The sequence below is a fragment of the Pleurodeles waltl genome, chromosome 11 (assembly GCF_031143425.1).
Source record: "Pleurodeles waltl isolate 20211129_DDA chromosome 11, aPleWal1.hap1.20221129, whole genome shotgun sequence".
NCBI classification, from domain to species: domain Eukaryota; kingdom Metazoa; phylum Chordata; class Amphibia; order Caudata; family Salamandridae; genus Pleurodeles; species Pleurodeles waltl.
Window position 1 is genome coordinate 980,811,235 of NC_090450.1, and position 20,031 is coordinate 980,831,265.

Below are 20,031 nucleotides of genomic sequence, written 5' to 3' on the forward strand. Positions count from 1 at the left end.
CAGGCCCAACTACCCTCAGGGTGAAGGCATTTTGCTGGATCATATGTCCACCTTTCAGGAAAATGAGCGTATTTAAGTGCCATGGTCCGTGAGCTATTTCTTTCATGTTCAGTTTTCTCCTTTTATAGATCCCTGTTAATTTATTTCCTTCTGGTTTCTTATTATTGTTATTTTTAGAGCGTACTGCTGCTACCCTGAGGGTGCTAATGGACTTCTGCCACATCCTGCACAGCCACTGCTTCTAAACTGGGCAGCCACCTTGGAATGGTATTGTCCAGAGAGTACCATTGTTCATCACTCTAAGATGGCCGAAACATTGTTTCTAAATGGAGCAGCTACAGTGAAACTTTAAAACAATGTGGCATTATGTCGAGTATCATTGCAAATAGGCCGCCTCTCTTGTGTATAATTTTATTTTTTATTGCAGGGATATAGTTTAAGCAGCGGCATGTTTTCCTTTTTATGCCTGTGTTCTAATTCATCTTGTTGTGTTTTTTGTTTATATTTATTGTGGCTAGGTAAGTGGGAGGGTGGAAGAACAAATCAATAGGTGGTGAAATGAATACGTGAGTGCAAGGATGAGCATTAGAGTGCATTAATGATGACATAGTGAGTGCCAAAACTCAGCAGTGACTGAAGAGGCGCTCTCAGACCCATTGGCATTACCAATGCTTGTTCGCATTATTCATCGTTGCTTGAATTAATAAACATTCATCACTTTTACCACCTCATGGAGGCAACACGGCCACTGTTGCAGCTATGGATTGAAGGAGCTGCATGTGGGAACACAACAAGTGCTGCAGCTCATGAGTGGGGCTCACTGGCAGAGCTGTGTGAGGGCCCCAGGACTGGAGCATCACAGGTGCTGCAGCTCATGAGTGGGGCTCACTGGCAGAGCTGTGTGTGGGTGTCAGGGCAGCAGCAGCACAGGTGCTGCAGCTCATGAATGAGGCTCACTGGCAGAGCTGTGTGAGGACGTCAGGGCTGGAACAGAGCAGGTGCTGGAGCCCATGAATGAGGCTCACTGGCAGAGCTGTGTGTGGGCCTCAGGGCTGGAGCAGCACAGGTGCTGCAGCCCATGAATGAGGCTCACTGGCAGAGCTGTGTGTGGGCCTCAGGGCAGGAGCAGCGCAGGTGCTGCAGCCCGTGAATGAGGCTCACTGGCAGAGCTGTGTGAGGGCCCCAGGGCTGGAGCAGTGCAGGTGCTGCAGCTCATGAATGAGGCTCACTGGCAGAGCTGTGTGTGGGTGTCAGGGCAGCAGCAGCACAGGTGCTGCAGCTCAGGAATGAGGCTCACTGGCAGAGCTGTGTGTGGGCCTCAGGGCTGGAGCAGCACAGGTGCTGCAGCTCCGGAATGAGGCTCACTGGCAGAGCTGTGTGAGGGCCCCAGGGCTGGAGCAGTGCAGGTGCTGCAGCTCGTGAATGAGGCAAACTGACAGAGCTGTGTGTGGGCCTCAGAGCTGGAGCTGCACAGGTGCTGCAGCTCGTGAATGAGGCTCACTGTCAGAGCTGTGTGGGGGCATCAGGGCTGGAGCTGCATAGGTGCTGCAGCCCATGAATGAGGCGGTAGAGCTGGGTGTGGGCCTCAAGGCTGGACCTGCACAGGTGCTGCAGCTCATGAATGAGGCTCACTGGCAGAGCTGTGTGTGGGCCTCAGGGCTGGAGCTGCACAGGGGCTGCAGCCCACGAATGAGGCTCACTGTCAGAGCTGTGTGTGGGCGTCAGGGCTGGAGCTGCACAGGTGCTGCAGCTCGTGAATGAGGCAAACTGGCAGAGCTGTGTGTGGGCCTCAGAGCTGGAGCTGCACAGGTGCTGCAGCTCGTGAATGAGGCTCACTGGCGGAGCTGTGTGTGGGCCTCAGGGCTAGAGCTGCACAGGTGCTGCAGCTCGTGAATGAGGCTCACTGGCATGGCTGTGTGTGGGCGTCAGGGCTGGAGCTGCACAGGTGCTGCAGCCCGTGAATGAGGCTCACTGGTAGAGCTGTGTGTGGGCCTCAGGGCTAGAGCTGCACAGGTGCTGCAGCTTATGAATGAATCTCACTGGCAGAGCTGTTTGAGGATGTCAGGGCTGGATCAGAGCACGTGTTGGAGCCCACGAATGAGGCTCAGAGCAGAGCTGTGTGTGGGTCTCAGGGCAGGAGCTGCAAAGGTGCTGCAGCCCATGAATGAGGCTCACTGGCAGAGCTGTGTGTGGGCCTCAGGGCAGGAGCAGTGCGGGTGCTGCAGCTCATGAATGAGGCTCACTGGCAGAGCTGTGTGTGGGCCTCAGGGCTAGAGCAGCACAGGTGCTGCAGCTCATGAGTGAGGCTCACTGGCAGAGCTGTGTGTGGGCCTCAGGGCTAGAGCTGCACAGGTGCTGCAGCTTATGAATGAATCTCACTGGCAGAGCTGTTTGAGGATGTCAGGGCTGGATCAGAGCACGTGTTGGAGCCCACGAATGAGGCTCAGAGCAGAGCTGTGTGTGGGTCTCAGGGCAGGAGCTGCACAGGTGCTGCAGCCCATGAATGAGGCTCACTGGCAGAGCTGTGTGTGGGCCTCAGGGCAGGAGCAGTGCGGGTGCTGCAGCTCATGAATGAGGCTCACTGGCAGAGCTGTATGTGGGCCTCAGGGCTACAGCAGCACAGGTGCTGCAGCCCACGAATGAGGCTCACTGTCAGAGCTGTGTGTGGGCGTCAGGGCTGGGGCTGCAGTGAATGAGGCACACTGGTAGAGCTGTGTGTGGGCCTCAGGGCTGGAGCTGCACAGGTGCTGCAGCTCGTGAATGAGGCAAACTGGCAGAGCTGTGTGTGGGCCTCAGAGCTGGAGCTGCACAGGTGCTGCAGCTCGTGAAAGAGGCTCACTGGCTGAGCTGTGTGGGGGCTTCAGGGCTAGAGCAGCACTGGTGCTGCAGCTCATGAATGAGGCTCACTGGCAGAGCTGTGTGTGGGCCTCAGGACTGGAACTGCACAGGTGCTGCTGCCCAAGAATGAGGCTCACTGGCAGAGCTGTGTGTGGGCATCAGGGCTGGAGCAGCACAGGTGCTGCAGCGCTTGAATGACGCTCACTGGCAGAGCTGTGTGTGGGCATCAAGGCTGGAGCAGCGCAGGTACTGCAGCCCATGAATGAGGCTCACTGGCAGAGCTGTGTGTGGGCATCAGGGCTGGAGCTGCATTCGTACTGCAGCCCATGAATGAGGCTCACTGGCAGAGCTGTGTGTGGGCGTCAGGGCTGGAGCTGCACAGGTGCTGCAGCTCATGAATGAGGCTCACTGGCAGAGCTGTGTGTGGGCATCAGGGCTGGAGCAGCACAGGTGCTGCAGCCCATGAATGAGGCACACTGGTAGAGCTGTGTGTGGGCCTCAGGGCTGGAGCTGCACAGGTGCTGCAGCTCGTGAATGAGGCTCACTGGCAGAGCTGTGTGTGGGCCTCAGGGCTGGAGCTGCACAGGTGCTGCAGCCCATGAATGAGGCTCACTGTCAGAGCTGTGTGGGGGCATCAGGGCTGGAGCTGCATAGGTGCTGCAGCCCATGAATGAGGCGGTAGAGCTGTGTTTGGGCCTCAAGGCTGGACCTGCACAGGTGCTGCAGCTCATGAATGAGGCTCACTGGCAGAGCTGTGTGTGGGCCTCAGGGCTGGAGCTGCATAGGTGCTGCAGCCCACGAATGAGGCTCACTGTCAGAGCTGTGTGTGGGCGTCAGGGCTGGAGCTGCACAGGTGCTGCAGCCCGTGAATGAGGCACACTGGTAGAGCTGTGTGTGGGCTTCAGGGCTGGAGCAGCACAGGTGCTGCAGCCCATGAATGAGGCTTACAGCAGAGCTGTGTGTGGGCGTGTGGGCTGGAGCAGCGCAGGTGCTGCAGCTCATGAATGAGGCTCACTGGCAGAGCTGTGTGTGGGCCTCAGGGCTGGAGCAGCACAGGTGCTGCAGCCCAAGAATGAGGCTCACTGGCAGAGCTGTGTGTGGGCCTCAGGGCTGGAGCTGCACAGGTGCTGCAGCCCAAGAATGAGGCTCACTGGTAGAGCTGTGTGTGGGCCTCGGGGCTGGAGCTGCACAGGTGCTGCAGCTCGTGAATGAGGCAAACTGGCAGAGCTGTGTGTGGGCCTCCGAGCTGGAGCTGCACAGGTGCTGCAGCTCGTGAATGAGGCTCACTGGCAGAGCTGTGTGTGGGCCTCAGGGCTGGAGCTGCACAGGTACTGCAGTCCATGAATGAATCTCACTGGCAGAGCTGTTTGAGGATGTCAGGGCTGGATCAGAGCACGTGTTGGAGCCCACGAATGAGGCTCAGAGCAGAGCTGTGTGTGGGCCTCAGGGCTGGAGCTGCATAGGTGCTGCAGCCCACGAATGAGGCTCACTGTCAGAGCTGTGTGTGGGCGTCAGGGCTGGAGCTGCACAGGTGCTGCAGCCCGTGAATGAGGCACACTGGTAGAGCTGTGTGTGGGCTTCAGGGCTGGAGCAGCACAGGTGCTGCAGCCCATGAATGAGGCTTACAGCAGAGCTGTGTGTGGGCGTGTGGGCTGGAGCAGCGCAGGTGCTGCAGCTCATGAATGAGGCTCACTGGCAGAGCTGTGTGTGGGCCTCAGGGCTGGAGCAGCACAGGTGCTGCAGCCCAAGAATGAGGCTCACTGGCAGAGCTGTGTGTGGGCCTCAGGGCTGGAGCTGCACAGGTGCTGCAGCCCAAGAATGAGGCTCACTGGTAGAGCTGTGTGTGGGCCTCAGGGCTGGAGCTGCACAGGTGCTGCAGCTCGTGAATGAGGCAAACTGGCAGAGCTGTGTGTGGGCCTCCGAGCTGGAGCTGCACAGGTGCTGCAGCTCGTGAATGAGGCTCACTGGCAGAGCTGTGTGGGGGCCTCAGGGCTAGAGCAGCACTGGTGCTGCAGCTCATGAATGAGGCTCACTGGCAGAGCTATGTGTGGGCGTCAGGGCTGGAGCTGCACAGGTGCTGCAGCCTGTGAATGAGGCACACTGGTAGAGCTGTGTGTGGGCCTCAGAGCTGGAGCTGCACAGGTGCTGCAGCTCGTGAATGAGGCTCACTGGCAGAGCTGTGTGTGGGCCTCAGGGCTGGAGCTGCACAGGTACTGCAGTCCATGAATGAATCTCACTGGCAGAGCTGTTTGAGGATGTCAGGGCTGGATCAGAGCACGTGTTGGAGCCCAAGAATGAGGCTCAGAGCAGAGCTGTGTGTGGGTCTCAGGGCAGGAGCTGCACAGGTGCTGCAGCTCATGAATGAGGCTCACTGGCAGAGCTGTGTGTGGGCCTCAGGGCAGGAGCAGCGCAGGTGCTGCAGACATGAATGAGGCTCACAGCAGAGCTGTGTGTGGGCGTCAGGGCTGGAGCAGCGCAGGTGCTGCAGCTCATGAATGAGGCTCACTGGCAGAGCTGTGTGTGGGCATCAGGGCTGGAGCAGCGCAGGTACTGCAGCCCATGACTGAGGCTCACTGGCAGAGCTGTGTGTGGGCATCAGGGCTGGAGCTGCATTCGTACTGCAGCCCATGAATGAGGCTCACTGGCAGAGCTGTGTGTGGGCGTCTGGGCGGGAGCTGCACAGGTGCTGCAGCCCATGAATTAGGCTCACTGTCAGAGCTGTGTGTGGGCGTCAGGGCTGGAGCTGCACAGGTGCTGCAGCTCATGAATGAGGCACACTGGTAGAACTGTGTGTGGGCCTCAGGGCTGGAGCTGCACAGGTGCTGCAGCTCGTGAATGAGGCTCACTGGCATGGCTGTGTGTGGGCCTCAGGGCAGGAGCAGTGCAGGTGCTGCAGCTCATGAATGAGGCTCACAGCAGAGCTGTGTGTGGGCGTCAGGGCTGGATCAGAGCAGGTGCTGGAGCCCACGAATGAGGCTCAGAGCAGAGCTGTGTGTGGGTCTCAGGGCAGGAGCTGCACAGGTGCTGCAGCCCATGAATGAGGCTCACTGGCAGAGCTGTGTGTGGGCCTCAGGGCAGGAGCAGCGCAGGTGCTGCAGCTCATGAATGAGGCTCGCAGCAGAGCTGTGTGTGGGCGTCAGGGCTGGAGCAGCACAGGTGCTGCAACTCATGAATGAGGCACACTGGTAGAGCTGTGTGTGGGCCTCAGGGCTGGAGCTGCACAGGTGCTGCAGCTCGTGAATGAGGCTCACTGGCAGAGCTTTGTGTGGGCCTCAGGGCTGGAGCTGCACAGGTGCTGCAGCCCATGAATGAGGCTCACTGGCAGAGCTGTGTGTGGGCATCAGGGCTCGAGCTGCATAGGTGCTGCAGCCCATGAATGAGGCGGTAGAGCTGTGTGTGGGCCTCAAGGCTGGACCTGCACAGGTGCTGCAGCTCGTGAATGAGGCAAACTGGCAGAGCTGTGTGGGGGCCTCAGAGCTGGAGCTGCACAGGTGCTGCAGCTCGTGAATGAGGCTCACAGGCAGAGCTGTGTGTGGGCCTCAGGGCTAGAGCAGCACAGGTGCTGCAGCTCATGAATGAGGCTCACTGGCAGAGCTGTGTGTGGGCCTCAGGACTGGAGCTGCACAGGTGCTGCAGCCCAAGAATGAGGCTCACTGGCAGAGCTGTGTGAGGGCGTCAGGGCTGGAGCAACGCAGGTGCTGCAGCTCATGAATGAGACTCACTGGCAGAGCTGTGTGTGGGCATCAGGGCTGGAACAGCACAGGTGCTGCAGCCCAAGAATGAGGCTCACTGGCAGAGCTGTGTGTGGGCCTCAGGGCTGGAGCAGCACAGGTGCTGCAGCTCGTGAATGAGGCTCACTGGCGGAGCTGTGTGTGGGCGTCAGGACTGGAGCAGCTCAGGTCCTGCAGCCCAAGAATGAGGCTCACTGGCAGAGCTGTGTGTGGGCCTCAGGGCTGGAGCTGCACAGGTGCTGCGGCCCATGAATGAGGCTCACTGGCAGAGCTGTGTGTGGGCTTCAGGGCTGGAGCAGTACAGGTGCTGCGCCCATGAATGAAGCTCACAGCAGAGCTGTGTGTGGGCGTCAGGGCTGGAGCAGCGCAGGTGCTGCGGCCCAAGAATGAGGCTCACTGGCAGAGCTGTGTGTGGGCCTCAGGGCTGAAAGCACAGGTGCTGCAGCTCCGGAACGAGGCTCACTGGCAGAGCTGTGTGTGGGCGTCAGGACTGGAGCAGCACAGGTGCTGCAGCTCATGAATGAGGCTCACTGGCAGAGCTGTGTGTGGGCATCAGGGCTGGAACAGCATAGGTGCTGCAGCCCAAGAATGAGACTCACTGGCAGAGCTGTGTGTGGGCCTCAGGGCTGGAGCTGCACAGGTGCTGCAGCCCAAGAATGAAGCTCACTGGCAGAGCTGTGTGTGGGCGTCAGGGCAGGAGCAGCACAGGTGCTGCAGCTCGTGAATGAGGCTCACTGGCGGAGCTGTGTGTGGGCGTCAGGACTGGAGCAGCACAGGTGTTGCAGCCCAAGAATGAGGCTCACTGGCAGAGCTGTGTGTGGGCGTCAGGACTGGAGCAGCACAGGTGCTGCAGCTCATGAATGAGACTCACTGGCAGAGCTGTGTGTGGGCATCAGGGCTGGAACAGCACAGGTGCTGCAGCCCAAGAATGAGGCTCACTGGCAGAGCTGTGTGTGGGCCTCAGGGCTGGAGCTGCACAGGTGCTGCTGCCCAAGAATGAGGCTCACTGGCAGAGCTGTGTGTGGGCGTCAGGGCAGAAGCAGCACAGGTGCTGCAGCTCGTGAATGAGGCTCACTGGCGGAGCTGTGTGTGGGTGTCAGGACTGGAGCAGCACAGGTGCTGCGGCCCACGAATGAGGCACACTGGCAGAGCTTGGTGAGTGCCTGCAAAATCAAGATTTAATGACATCTTCTGCTAGGCACTCATGCTACAATGTTGCTGCAAGCTGGACCTTGCTACATCAGTCTCAGATTTCAGTTGCCAAGACCTGTTTCTTCCTAATGGATTGTCCTAATGACATTTTGTATCGCCCAGAGGTTTACTGAAGTCTGTGTTGTTCAACATGAACCTTTGAACTATTTCTTGATTGTTTATTGGAAATCTTAAGATAGTGGTCACTTGTTCCCTTAAAGTCTCTCTGAAGTATCAGAAATATTTCTAAGAAGACCATTGTACATGCGTAAAGATTTATGAAAGTTGTGCACCAGGTGTTCAACTTCCAGTCTATGAATATCTTGCTAAGAATAAGGAAGAAAGGCATGTAAATAATTTTCTCTATTTTACAGGTCTACAGACATCAAGTAAGAACTATACTCATTTTTCACAAAAGAATGTATGGCAGTGAAACTTAAGGTATTAGTTCAAAGCATAGGGAGAGGTGTTAGTGCGCATGTACTTTTGAGATACAAATGTTTAGTGTTCAGGAATTCAAATTTCCTATCAAAGTGCAGAGACAATGAGCCAGATGTACGAACCCTGTTTGCATTTCTTAATGGTCCGAATCGGTATTTCGGGCCGTTAAGAAATGCAAACTAGGCTTTTCTAATGTACAAAGCCCTTTAAAAAAAATCGCAATTTGTGATTCCCAGAATAGGAAATGCAGATAGAGATTTCCTATTTGCATTTCCTATTCTGATGTACCATGCTTTTCCAAAATGCGATTTGGGCATTTTGGAGATGCAATTACCACCGTCTTGAAGTCAATGGTAACCAGGTGCAATTTTTCAAAAATCACCCCAAGGTGTTTTTTTTTATTTCATTTCAATAGAGCACACACATGCCCCTTAGGCATATCTCTACAGGTGCACCTCTATTTTTGGGGTGCACCAAGGGGGACCTTTTTCCCCATTGTCATCCCGGGTTTTTCAATTCCTAAATAGCGATTTCTTAATAAGAAATCGCTATTTAGGAAATGCAAAACCGGCCCATTGACTAAAATGCAATTGGACTTCTTAACAGTGATTTCTGGTATCTTTGTACATTGCATTTTGCATTTCTTAAATAGCGATTTCTATGAAGTCGCTATTTAAGAAATGCAAAATTGCATTTCTGTACATCTAGCCCTTAGTTATAGAGATATATTGTTAAGTTCTATCTATTCATAATTACAGTCACATATGGCAAAATAGATCAGAGCAAAATTTAAATTACACCAGTGTAATTAGTGACTTTGGGAATTTCACATTACGCTTGTTACGTGAAATTCCCGGACTTACATCATTAAGCCACTTTCTATAATTACACACCATTTGAAGTAAAAACAATTACAATTAATGTATGGTAACATTATTTGTGATTATTTTATTTAAATGTGTTCACTTGGCAAAAGTTCATACTAAAATATAGCGCAAAATGGTGGACTGACATTTTACACAATTATGCATAATTTTGCTGATATTTCGCATAATCACGGTAAAGCAAACTCTGCAAACTTTACACAGCCCTAATTCTAAATGTCACGGTACTTAAGATATATCTCTGTCTTGTAAAGATCTACTACGTCCTGCATACTTCCATTATCAGCAGACGTCACGGGTCAGAGCGTGGACTTCATTGTCTGTTTTCTCTCGCATCCCGTTCCCCTTCCCCGCCGTGTCTACCACTGGCTCTCATATTTCTGTGTGTATGATCACTGATGGGGCAGTGAGAGATGGAAAAAATATCACTCCCATTGGATCCTGCACACACGATTAGTGCAACCTGGAAGTCTGACCCGTATACCACAGATTCCTTATCCAACGCACCAACGTCTGAGACCATGTGTCCCCTCCCGTAGTGACCTACTGTGGAGCTGAAGCCTTGTTTATTCAAAGGGAATCAAACACTTTGGGCCTGATCACGACCTTGGCGGAGGATATCACCCCATCCAAAAATGTGACGGATATCCCATCCGCCGTATTACAAGTTGCAGAGGCTATAATCGAACTTGTGATATGGCTGGCGGGATATCCGTCACATTTGGGGCAGAGTAATCCCCTCCACCAAGGTCATAATCAGGCCTTTTTGTTCTGCTTTGCAATGTTCATGACTGCACCAGAACTAGCTAGAAACTCCAAGTAATTTCTGTGACACTGCTACTCTTCCAGAGGCAGCTCCCCCGTGTGACATGTATTCCTCCAGGCTCTCCAGCCTTCAAGGCTGACATTTGATTTCAAATTAAAGTCATATGAAATCCCACAAACAGCTCTAACACTTCCGGCTTGTATACTCTGAAGCCTCGAAGAGTTTCTGCTTTCGCTTCCTCATTCGGAGTACTTTACAGCACCAGCGGTATTTGCGTTGGTAACCCGTCAGCCTCTGGAGTGCTTTGTAGTAAAAGGGTTCTCCAAATAGGATTGCGCAACATAGGTAGAGGAAGACAGAAAATAGACAACCCTGGATCCTCCCTCAAGGGATAAACCATTCTTAAGTAATACTTTTATCTTCTTCTAAATGTCCTTTATCATTGTTATGAGGCAATGGAAGATGCACAGTTCTGTGTTTACCAATGCCCTAAAGATCTGATCTCCTTTGGTGGCATTAAAGACAATCTGTCCATGTTTATAATAAACCTCTATTGCAGAAAGAGGTTCATAGTTGTCCAACGCTGGGAGAACAGCAGACCAATGTCTTGACATGTTATTAAAATATTGTCTGGCAATTCTGTCAAATAAGTCTTGACTTCAAAACGCAGGTTTCAACTCCCCGGTGAAAACCTATGGAGAAAGGCTCTGAGAAAGGCAAGGGAATTGTCACTTATTGTCCTTTCAAATCCACTGGAGACACTTTCAATGAGGTTTCCTCTGAGGAATTGCAAAGGAATCATCTTTGACATCCATCTCACCAACCAAGCACCTGCCCTATCTCCGTCTTATAGACAATGAATCCCTTCCATTTTGAAATGTGTGTGAGGAGCGAGGAGTTGAACCATACCAAATTTTTTATAGGACACTTTCTGTCCTCTTTCTTTCTTACCGACAGGGTCAGACCGGGACACAAAATAGGCCCTGGCACCAAAATTAAGGTGGACCCCAATAGAGTATCAGACAGCTTAAAAGTGGCCCACATCTGTAAAACAGGCAATTTTTTACTTTTAACACACACTGTGTGGATGTTTTGCAAGGTATAGTACAGAGGGTGTGATTTAGATACTGGTGGACGGGTTACTCAGTCACAGCGGTGACTGATATCCAATCAGCCAAAAGCTAAATCCCATAGGATATAATGGGATTTAGATTTCAGTAGACGGGATATCCTTCACCGTTGTGATGTAGTGACCCGTCCATCAATATCTAAACCAGACTCTTAGCATGCATTTGTGCTAGCTGTCTCCATTTTTTTGTGGTAATAATAGGGACATCAACGGCGAGGACTAACCCACCAGAGCATGAAACATGCCCAGAGACAGACAAGTACCCACCCCACGCACTAACCTGTCAGACCAGCCCTTTTGGTACTGCCAGGCTGGCCTATAGGCCAGTCCAAGCCTACTCATAAGAACAATAATGTTCACAAAACCTTTGGACTAAAGTTGAATATATATTACTTCCTGTTTGGCAAACATCAGACTTATTTCTGAAGTTACTAATCCTTTCTCTGTGAGAAAAAAATATTGGATGGGTAGAAATGAGGAAACTGGGCTGGCTAAAAACTGTAAACACAACTTTTTCTTTCTCCAGGACCTGGGATCTGCTGGTCTGTGTCACCATCGGTAAAGCTGTATTATTCACATTTGTATATTGCCAGCCACCATTGATAACTCATCGTAGCGCACGTCCTGTGAAAAAATAATTGAATCCTGCCTTCAATCTTTATTATTTTCAGTCAAACATAAAGGGGGCGCACGCCTCCCTGATTTCTTATCCGAATTTAGATTTCAGCTCCTCTGTTCCTGCTCCGTGGTGTGCCCTTATCTTTCTATGTAGGGGTTAAACCAAGTTTCAGTCTGAAAATCAGAGAGATAAAACCAGTGCTTAATTTGTAAATAAAAAGGTGCCTGTGCCCAAAGCCCTTCTCTTAAATACATGGCTGCTGCAAATGAATGCACGGAATACCGAGGCAGCATAATCCTGAAGCCATCTCGGGCCTCTTCAATCCATTTACAGCCACTCCCTGCCCCTTCAGCTCATCCTGCAGCTTTCTGCCTTTTCCCTTTTTGATGCTTTTTTTGTTTTTCTCTTCTTCCGTCTTTTCCATATGTGTCTTTTCCTCCCAGTAAATGCGTGAGGCAGAAAAATAAGCGCCGGCCCTCAAAAATAGGTGCTATTGCCCGCACCGGAAACAACAAGCACAAATTAAGCACTGGATAAAACCCTTCCACTCCCTGACTGTAGGGATCCTGGTAAAAGCAACAGTCAAAAACCGCCCCTCCCCATCCCTAACCCCCCTCTCCTCCACCACCAAACAACACACCTCGCTGTAAACACAACTTTCAAACACATGACTCGTTGGAGCGGCATCTTCTCTCAGGAAGTGAAACTGACAGCGTCGAGACACATCTTTAATGATGCATTAAATAGTTTCCTTCATTGACATGTTTGTTAAGTTACACCTAAAATGTGTTTTTTTTTTTCTGTGAAGGCGGGGGAAGCCAACGATAGTAACTAACAAAGTGCCCTAAATTCCGTTTCTCATCCTCCAACAAAGACACGAGAGCCCTGCTGAGGAGGAAACATAGACAGATGAGCTGCTGAGAAACACCCCTTACATCCCCCAGAGGTAAAACTTCAACTAGAGGTTAAAACAATGAAGGAAGATGAGCGAGCCGACATTAATCATTGGAATAATATAGATCCATGAAAACGGAGAAACAATCTCTTTAAAAATTAAAGCATTCTAATTAAACTACTGAAATTATAATTGAAAAACACAAGTCATAACTTAGCAGATCAAATTAAGCTAAAATATATTCAGAATAGTAAGCATTAATTGAGAACTCGGAAACACAACAGGCTGAGGGGTAACATCATATATACATACAGCTCAGTGGGTTGAGCACTTCGGATTTCTGTTGGGGAGTTTGCATAAATATGGATTGAAAAAACATAGAGCTATGCGAAGCTGCAAAGTTTTTGTATTTGAATATAATTTGTGTTGTGTGACTAGAAGAAAAGCTAAGCATGGTATAGACTTGTTTAAAATGCTCAAACGTCGTAGCGTAGGAAGATGTCAGAAACTGAGTGAGAAATTAGGGTTGAGGTAAGTACTCACATAAAAAGAGGGCCTGTTGCAACACAGTTATGAGTGCTGCTATCTGTGATAAGCGAAGGATAGCTCTGCTGCAATCTCTATCTGACAAACGCAGGGCAGTGTGACAGCGAGGGGCTGTCCTGCTGTCTGTGATGAGTGAAGGATAGCTCTGCTGCAATCTCTACCAGACAAACATAGGGCAGTGTGACAGCGAGGGGCTGTCCTGTCTGTGATAAGTGAAGGATAGCTCTGCTGCAATCTCTATCTGACAAACGCAGGGCAGTGTGACAGCAAGGGGCTGTCCTGCTGTCTGTGATGAGTGAAGGATAGCTCTGCTGCTCTCTCTATCTAACAAGCACAGGGCAGTGTGACAGCGAGGGGCTGTCCTTCTGTCTCTGATAAGTGAAGGATAGCTCTGCTGCAATCTCTATCTGACAAACGCAGGGCAGTGTGACAGCAAGGGGCTGTCCTTCTGTCTCTGATAAGTGAAGGATAGCTCTGCTGCAATCTCTATCTGACAAACGCAGGGCAGTGTGACAGCAAGGGGATGTCCTTCTGTCTGTGATAAGTGAAGGATAGATAGCTCTGCTGCTCTCTCTATCTGACAAGCACAGGGCAGTGTGACAGCGAGGGGCTGTCCTTCTGTCTGTGATGAGTGAAGGATAGCTCTGCTGCAATCTCTATCTGACAAACGCAGGGCAGTGTGACAGCGAGGGGCTGTCCTTCTGTCTGTGATGAGTGAAGGATAGCTCTGCTGCTCTCTCTATCTGACAAGCACAGGGCAGTGTGACAGCGAGGGGCTCTCCTGCTGTCTGTGATGAGTGAAGGATAGCTCTGCTGTCCTCTCTACCAGACAAACATAGGGCAGTGTGACAGCAAGGGGCTGTCCTGCTGTCTGTGATGAGTGAAGGATAGCTCTGCTGCTCTCTCTATCTAACAAGCACAGGGCAGTGTGACAGCAAGGGGCTCTCCTGCTGTCTGTGATGAGTGAAGGATAGCTCTGCTGCAATCTCTATCTGACAAGCACAGGGCAGTGTGACAGCGAGGGGCTGTCCTGCTGTCTGTGATCAGTGAAGGATAGCTCTGGTGCCCTCTCTATCTGACAAGCACAGGGCAGTGTGACAGCGAGGGGCGGTCCTGCTGTCTGTGATAAGCGAAGGATAGCTCTGCTGCAATCTCTACCAGACACACACAGGGCAGTGTGACATTAAGGGGTTGTCCTGCTGTCTGTGGTAAGTGAAGGCTAGCTCTTCTGCATGTTCTGAGTGAGGAAAGCTCTGCTGTCTCTGACAAACGGGGATAGGCAGAAAGTCAGGGATAGCACTGCTGTCTGTGACAACCTGGGGTAGTGTGTCGTAAGGGGCAGCTCTCTGGTCTGTGGCAAGTGAAGGATAGCTCGGCTGCCTCTGGAAGTTGAGATATAGCTCTCAGTGGCATGTAATGGGAACTACTGCTGTCTGTAGAAAGGCGTGGATAGCTCTGCTGTTTGCGCCTGGTGAGGGACAACTCTCTTGTCTGAACCGAGTAAGGTATTAATGGAATTATCAAGGCATAACCCTGCGGTCAGCACAGTGAGAGGTTTAATACAGCTGAGCAAGAGATAGCTCTGCTGTTCAGGGCACTAGTGAGTGATAGCTCTGCTGTCTGAGGCAAGTGAGGGATAACTCTTCTGCCTGACTCGAGTAATGGGATCAATCATACGATCAAGACATATACCTGTGGTCAGCACAGAGAGTGGTTTAATACAACTGAGCAGGAGATAGCTCTGCTGGTCAGGCCATAAGTGAAAAACTACCTTACTGACTGTGCTGTGATGAATAGCTCTGCTGGCTCTGGGAAGTGTAGGATAGCTCTGAAGGTTTACGCACATGGGGATATCTCTGGTTCTGGTGGCACATTTGTGCCTGTCCTGCCTCTGCTCTGGCCAGGTGAGTGTCTGTTTCCTGTGCCAAAGCTGCTGTCCTGCCAGACCTCTGCCTCGGAGGGCAGAAGAGGCACGCGAGCCTTCATACATTGGCCTGCAGAGCACAGAGTTGGGTAGGCTGGCCACTCACTATATTATTGAGGTCAGTCGTGTGGGCAACCATACCTTACTGGGCAAGAGGCAGGCTCTGGATGCTAAGAGACAGGCCTTGGCGCTTTCAAATACAAGGGTACTGTGGTCTAGGGCGTCATGACCACCAGCCACAGAACCCTGTAGTGCATCTCATCTTGCACAGAAAACAAGTGTTAGGACAGGACACCTGCTCACCAGAGAGAGCATGCTCCTTAGCTAGGGCTGATATGCATCTTCACAATGTGGTTGGACCACCACTCTTGAAGGGTTCATGTGTCTCCAGGGCTGGCCTCTTCCCTAATCATGGATAAGATGTTCACTGGAAAAAGGCAGATGTGAACCACAGCCGGAATGGAGTTTTCCCCAGTAGAGTTTCAGGTGATTCCTTGCAAGGACTGATGTGCCCACTGGTCATAGATGACCAGTGCTGCCTTCTTCCTTCACTGTCAGGGGTGACATTATCTCCAGCCATGGCTGGTGTGCTCTATGGGTAGGGCCAGCATGCGTCACAGCCCCGGCTTATGTGCCACACCTGTGGCTGGTGTGTTCTATGGGTAGGGGCAGCATGCGTCACAGCCAGGGCTTTTGTGCCACACCTGTGGCTGGTGTGATCTATGGGTAGGGCTGGCATACATCACAGCCACGGCTTATGTGCCACACCTGTGACAGATGTGCTCTATGAGTAGGGTTGGTATGCCCCACAGCCAGGGTTGAGGCGTTTTTGGGTAGGGCTGGTGAGTTTACCCACCAGGGCTGACATTCTTTAGGGCAAAGGTTGGCATTCAGTAGAGCCAGGAGTGATGTGCTCTATGGTTAGGGCTGGCATGCTCCACACCAGGTGTGATGTGCTCTGTGTGTGTGGCTGGCATGTCCCACAGTCAGTGGTGATGTGCTGTTCAAGAAGAGCTGCCATGCTGCCCTTCTAGGGGTGATATGCCCTTTGGTTTAGGGTGATATTCTGCACAGCCAGGATGATGTGCTCTGTCAGACGGGCTGGCATGCTCTACCACCGGGGGTGATGTGCTCTGTGAACAGGCCCGGCATGCACCACAGCCACGACTGATGCTCTCATGCTTCACAGCCAGGAGTGATGCCCTCTGGTTCCCAGGTTCCCAGCCTGCCCTGTGGCCAATTCTGACGCTGCTCAAAGCAGCATCAGGTTTGGCTGGGAGCGCCCAGCGAGGGCGCTTCCAGGAAGGCTGGGAGTCTGTGCAGGCTCTCTCCAGCCCGGCAACCGTATTGCTGGGCTGGAGAGAGCCTACTGCGCATGCATGTTTGGCCGGCCCAAGGCAGCCGGCCAAACACACATGCGCTCTGAGTGGGAGTGCTGAGCACTCCCCCCAGTGCACGCCACTCCCATAAACATAGTTTATTATCCTTTTGTTCTGAAATGTTTGCAGCTTCTGCTGCTGGCATGGGGTGGAGGGGAGGTGATGCTCCCCCTCCCTAACGGATGAGCCGCCCTTGGGTACCGCCATGTAAGGAGTTGTTCTTGTGTCTGGTTTAAAGCTTGATTCAACATCTTTCCCCTGTCAAAGCCAGTTTAATACAGCTCAGTCCAGGTCAAAAGCCTGTAAATCCCTTGAATGAGAGTGAACACTATGAAAGAAGTTGTAGACCTGATCCTTGAAGAACAGAAGAATGGCTTCAGCAGCCTGACTTGTGCGCAGCTCCAATGCTCACTCAATTCTGGATCTGTGATTGTATTTATGAATTACATCTTACAGAGCCACTTTGTAGTGCTCAATGTTTCGGCAGGCATGATATTCTGTGACAGGGCTTCTTCTGGTATGTGAGCAATTGCTGACCATTTGTACAGGAGGGGTCCTTTCATTGTGTCTTTCCTGCCAGCATCAAAGAAGAATGTGTTTGTTTCTCTTCTTGGAGATGGAGGTGATCCCTGTGACAACTGGGGGGGGAGAGAAAATTCCTTTAAAAAAGCTAGTTTTCAACTTTCTTTTAAATTATGACAGTTATTGGTTGGTTTTTCAGGTCTGGGGGTGATGATTTTCAGAAGGGGGGACCCAGAACCCTGAATTATAGTCATGCTTAGGTCTTTCTGGCAAATGTGGGTTGACGATTAAAGTTCACCTTGCTTGATCTCAGTTTGTAACTAGAATTGAGTCAACGTTGGCAATTAGTTTGGGGCCATCCATGAGTTTTGAAAATCATGCAGATTATTTCAAATGTAATCCCCCAGGCCGCTGGAAGGTGGATAAAAATTCTTTGAGAACTGTGTAGTTTAGCCACTTGATTTTTCCATTTTCTGAGTTGATGCCGTTCTTGGGTACTTGTGTAAATTATGTTACAGTGATTGAGCCAAGGCGGGGGTAGGTCCTGTGAGTTCAAAAATGTGGGGGGGGGACTCTGATCACCCTCAGTTGCAGATTGATGTTTTTGACAATTACTGTCATATGCAGAGCCAAGGAGAGTTCTTTTTCAAACCTAACTCTGAGATTTCTACTGATTGTTTTAGGAATGGGGCAGCTCATAGCTCAGATGCCCACTCCACCATCCGTATTTTTCTAATTATCCAAAAAGGACCAATTGTATCATGGGTCGCAGATAGATCAAATTGAATCATGATTTCCACTTTGCTAGTGCTGAGTGTGAAATGTAGGCTTTCTCTCTTAGTTCTTGTAATAGGCAGAACAGGAGGTCAGTCAACTTACCCTTGGAGTCACTCAGGTTCACTTGGGATGAAGAGAGCAGGTTCAGTCTTCTTTCTCAGAGAGCAGGGCAGGCCTTAAGCAGCAGGCCAGTCCTCTGTAGAACAAGGAAGGACTTGAGCAGCAGGGCTGTCCTCTGTGGAACAAGGCTGGCCTTAGGCAGCAGGGCAGCCCTTTGGGGAACTCGGCAGTCCTTCTTTGTAATGACCCACATGTCCAAGAGCGTGCTGAAGAGCCGGAGGGTCCTATTTCATTCCTGGTACTAGCATTGAAGTGGAAGAAACTTCTGGTGTTTTCCCCAGACAGATGGTTCTCAAACTTCCTTCCCCTCTGCCCAGGTTCCAGGAGGTCTGGGGTGACAACAGACTGGTGTCAAGTTATTTGTGAGTGTGCTGGAGGCAGCCTTTGAAATGTAAGCATGGCAGGGAATAGCTCTGCCCCCCGATTCTGGCAACATGGCCCTCTCCCAGCTACACCCAGATCCTATTTTTCACAGTCTGGACCCAATAGCCATCCTGATGGTGGAGCAATTAACAGGCCTAGGCAGCTGGAAACCCATAGAAGGCCTTAAAAACGTTTGGGCAGGAAAACTGCAACTTTCTAAATGTGGCGTTTTGAAAATTGTAATCTAAAATCCTACTTTACCACTAAATAGGGTTTAAAATTATGATTCATTTGAATCAAAACATGTAATTTCTACCTGCTCCCAATGTAATGTTAACACTTATTAAATGTAATAAGGTAAACATATGTTATCCCATGGAAAGGAAGACCTTACAGGAGTGAAAAACGAATGTATACGGTTTTTAATACCAGGACATATAAAACTTAAAGATACTAGGGTGGGCAGAATATTTTGTTCTGCCATTGGAATTGACAGAATTTTGGTCACTCCAGGTTACTCTTTAACACACAGTTCTGGGCAAATTTCTCCAATTGCGATGTAGCAGAACTTTTCTCCCACAAGGCGCCTGAAAATGCAAGCTGTCAAATGCAAGCAAGATTTGGCATCTCCTAGTGTGATTCTCTCACGTCCGCAGTGGCTGGTGGTCTCAAGCAGTCATGGTCAGCGGGGTGGCTCTCAAGAAGATTTGCTGCCACTCGAGTAGATTTGCTGCCGCTCAGGTAGATTTTTTACTGGAGCGCCAATCAACTGAAATTGCTGCTCGCTCTAGAGCAATGCATGTTGTCTTTCACGCTGATTTTTCAGTACTGCTCACACTACTGGTGCTAAATTGCAGCACAATCTGCATATTTTGGCCTGTTGGCAGAATCTTGCAGAGTTTTTATGTAACTTTGTGAAATTTTGCAGAGTGAAACTCTGTGAATTCCGCCCCCCCCCCAAAAAAAAACACGTCCTACTTTTTAAATATAATGTACATTGCCCTATGGAGTGTTTAGGGCCTACTTTAGGGGTGGCTTCTATATATGTTTAAAAGGAAGATTTATGTCTGGTAAAACATTTATTTTGCCAGGTCAAATTGGCAATTTAAAACTGCATTTCAGGCTGCAATGGCGGGCCTGAGGCATGTTTCAAAAGGCTGCTTTTAGTGGGTGACAAAATGAGTGCTGCTGCCCCTGGTGGCATTTAATTTACAGGCCGTGGGTCACCCGGGGTACCACATACAAGGGACTTACAAGCAAATAAAATGTACCAATCGGATGTGAACCAATTGTAAAATGTTTTAAGGGGAGGGCACGAGCACTTTAGCACTAGTTAGCAATGGTAAAGTGCACAGAGTCCTAAAAAGCAACACAAATGGGTTCAGAAAGCAGTAAGTGTGAAGTCAAAATGGTTTGAGGGTGACCATGCAGAGAGTGCCAAGTCCAGCGGCGCATCATCCAAATTAGCTAATTAGTTGAACTGCATCGCGCGAAGGGCAAAACAGTGCACAGCCATATCTGCAAAGATTGGCCTGCTGCTGGTGCCATCTGGCCACTTGTGCACAAACACGCTGCACAGCCTCATACCATGGGGCAGAGGCAATTGTGGCATGCTCCCAACCAGATATGCCAGGCACAAGGAGTGTTGGCATGCTCATTGGTCAGGGAGGGTATATTCTGTGAGCAGGCTGCATACTCCTGAGCCATGAGTAATGTTCCCCTCTATGAGGGTTCACATGATCCCTGGGTAGGGTTGAGGTGCTCTGCAGTCTTGGCTTACAGGCTTTCAAGCTAAAGCCGAGGTGCCCTTTGGCCTGGGATAATATATTCTTCATGATTGAGCTCACATGCTCCTCACAGGGCCAGCTTTAGGGCAGTGCAGCCGGTGCAGCTGCACCTGGCACTG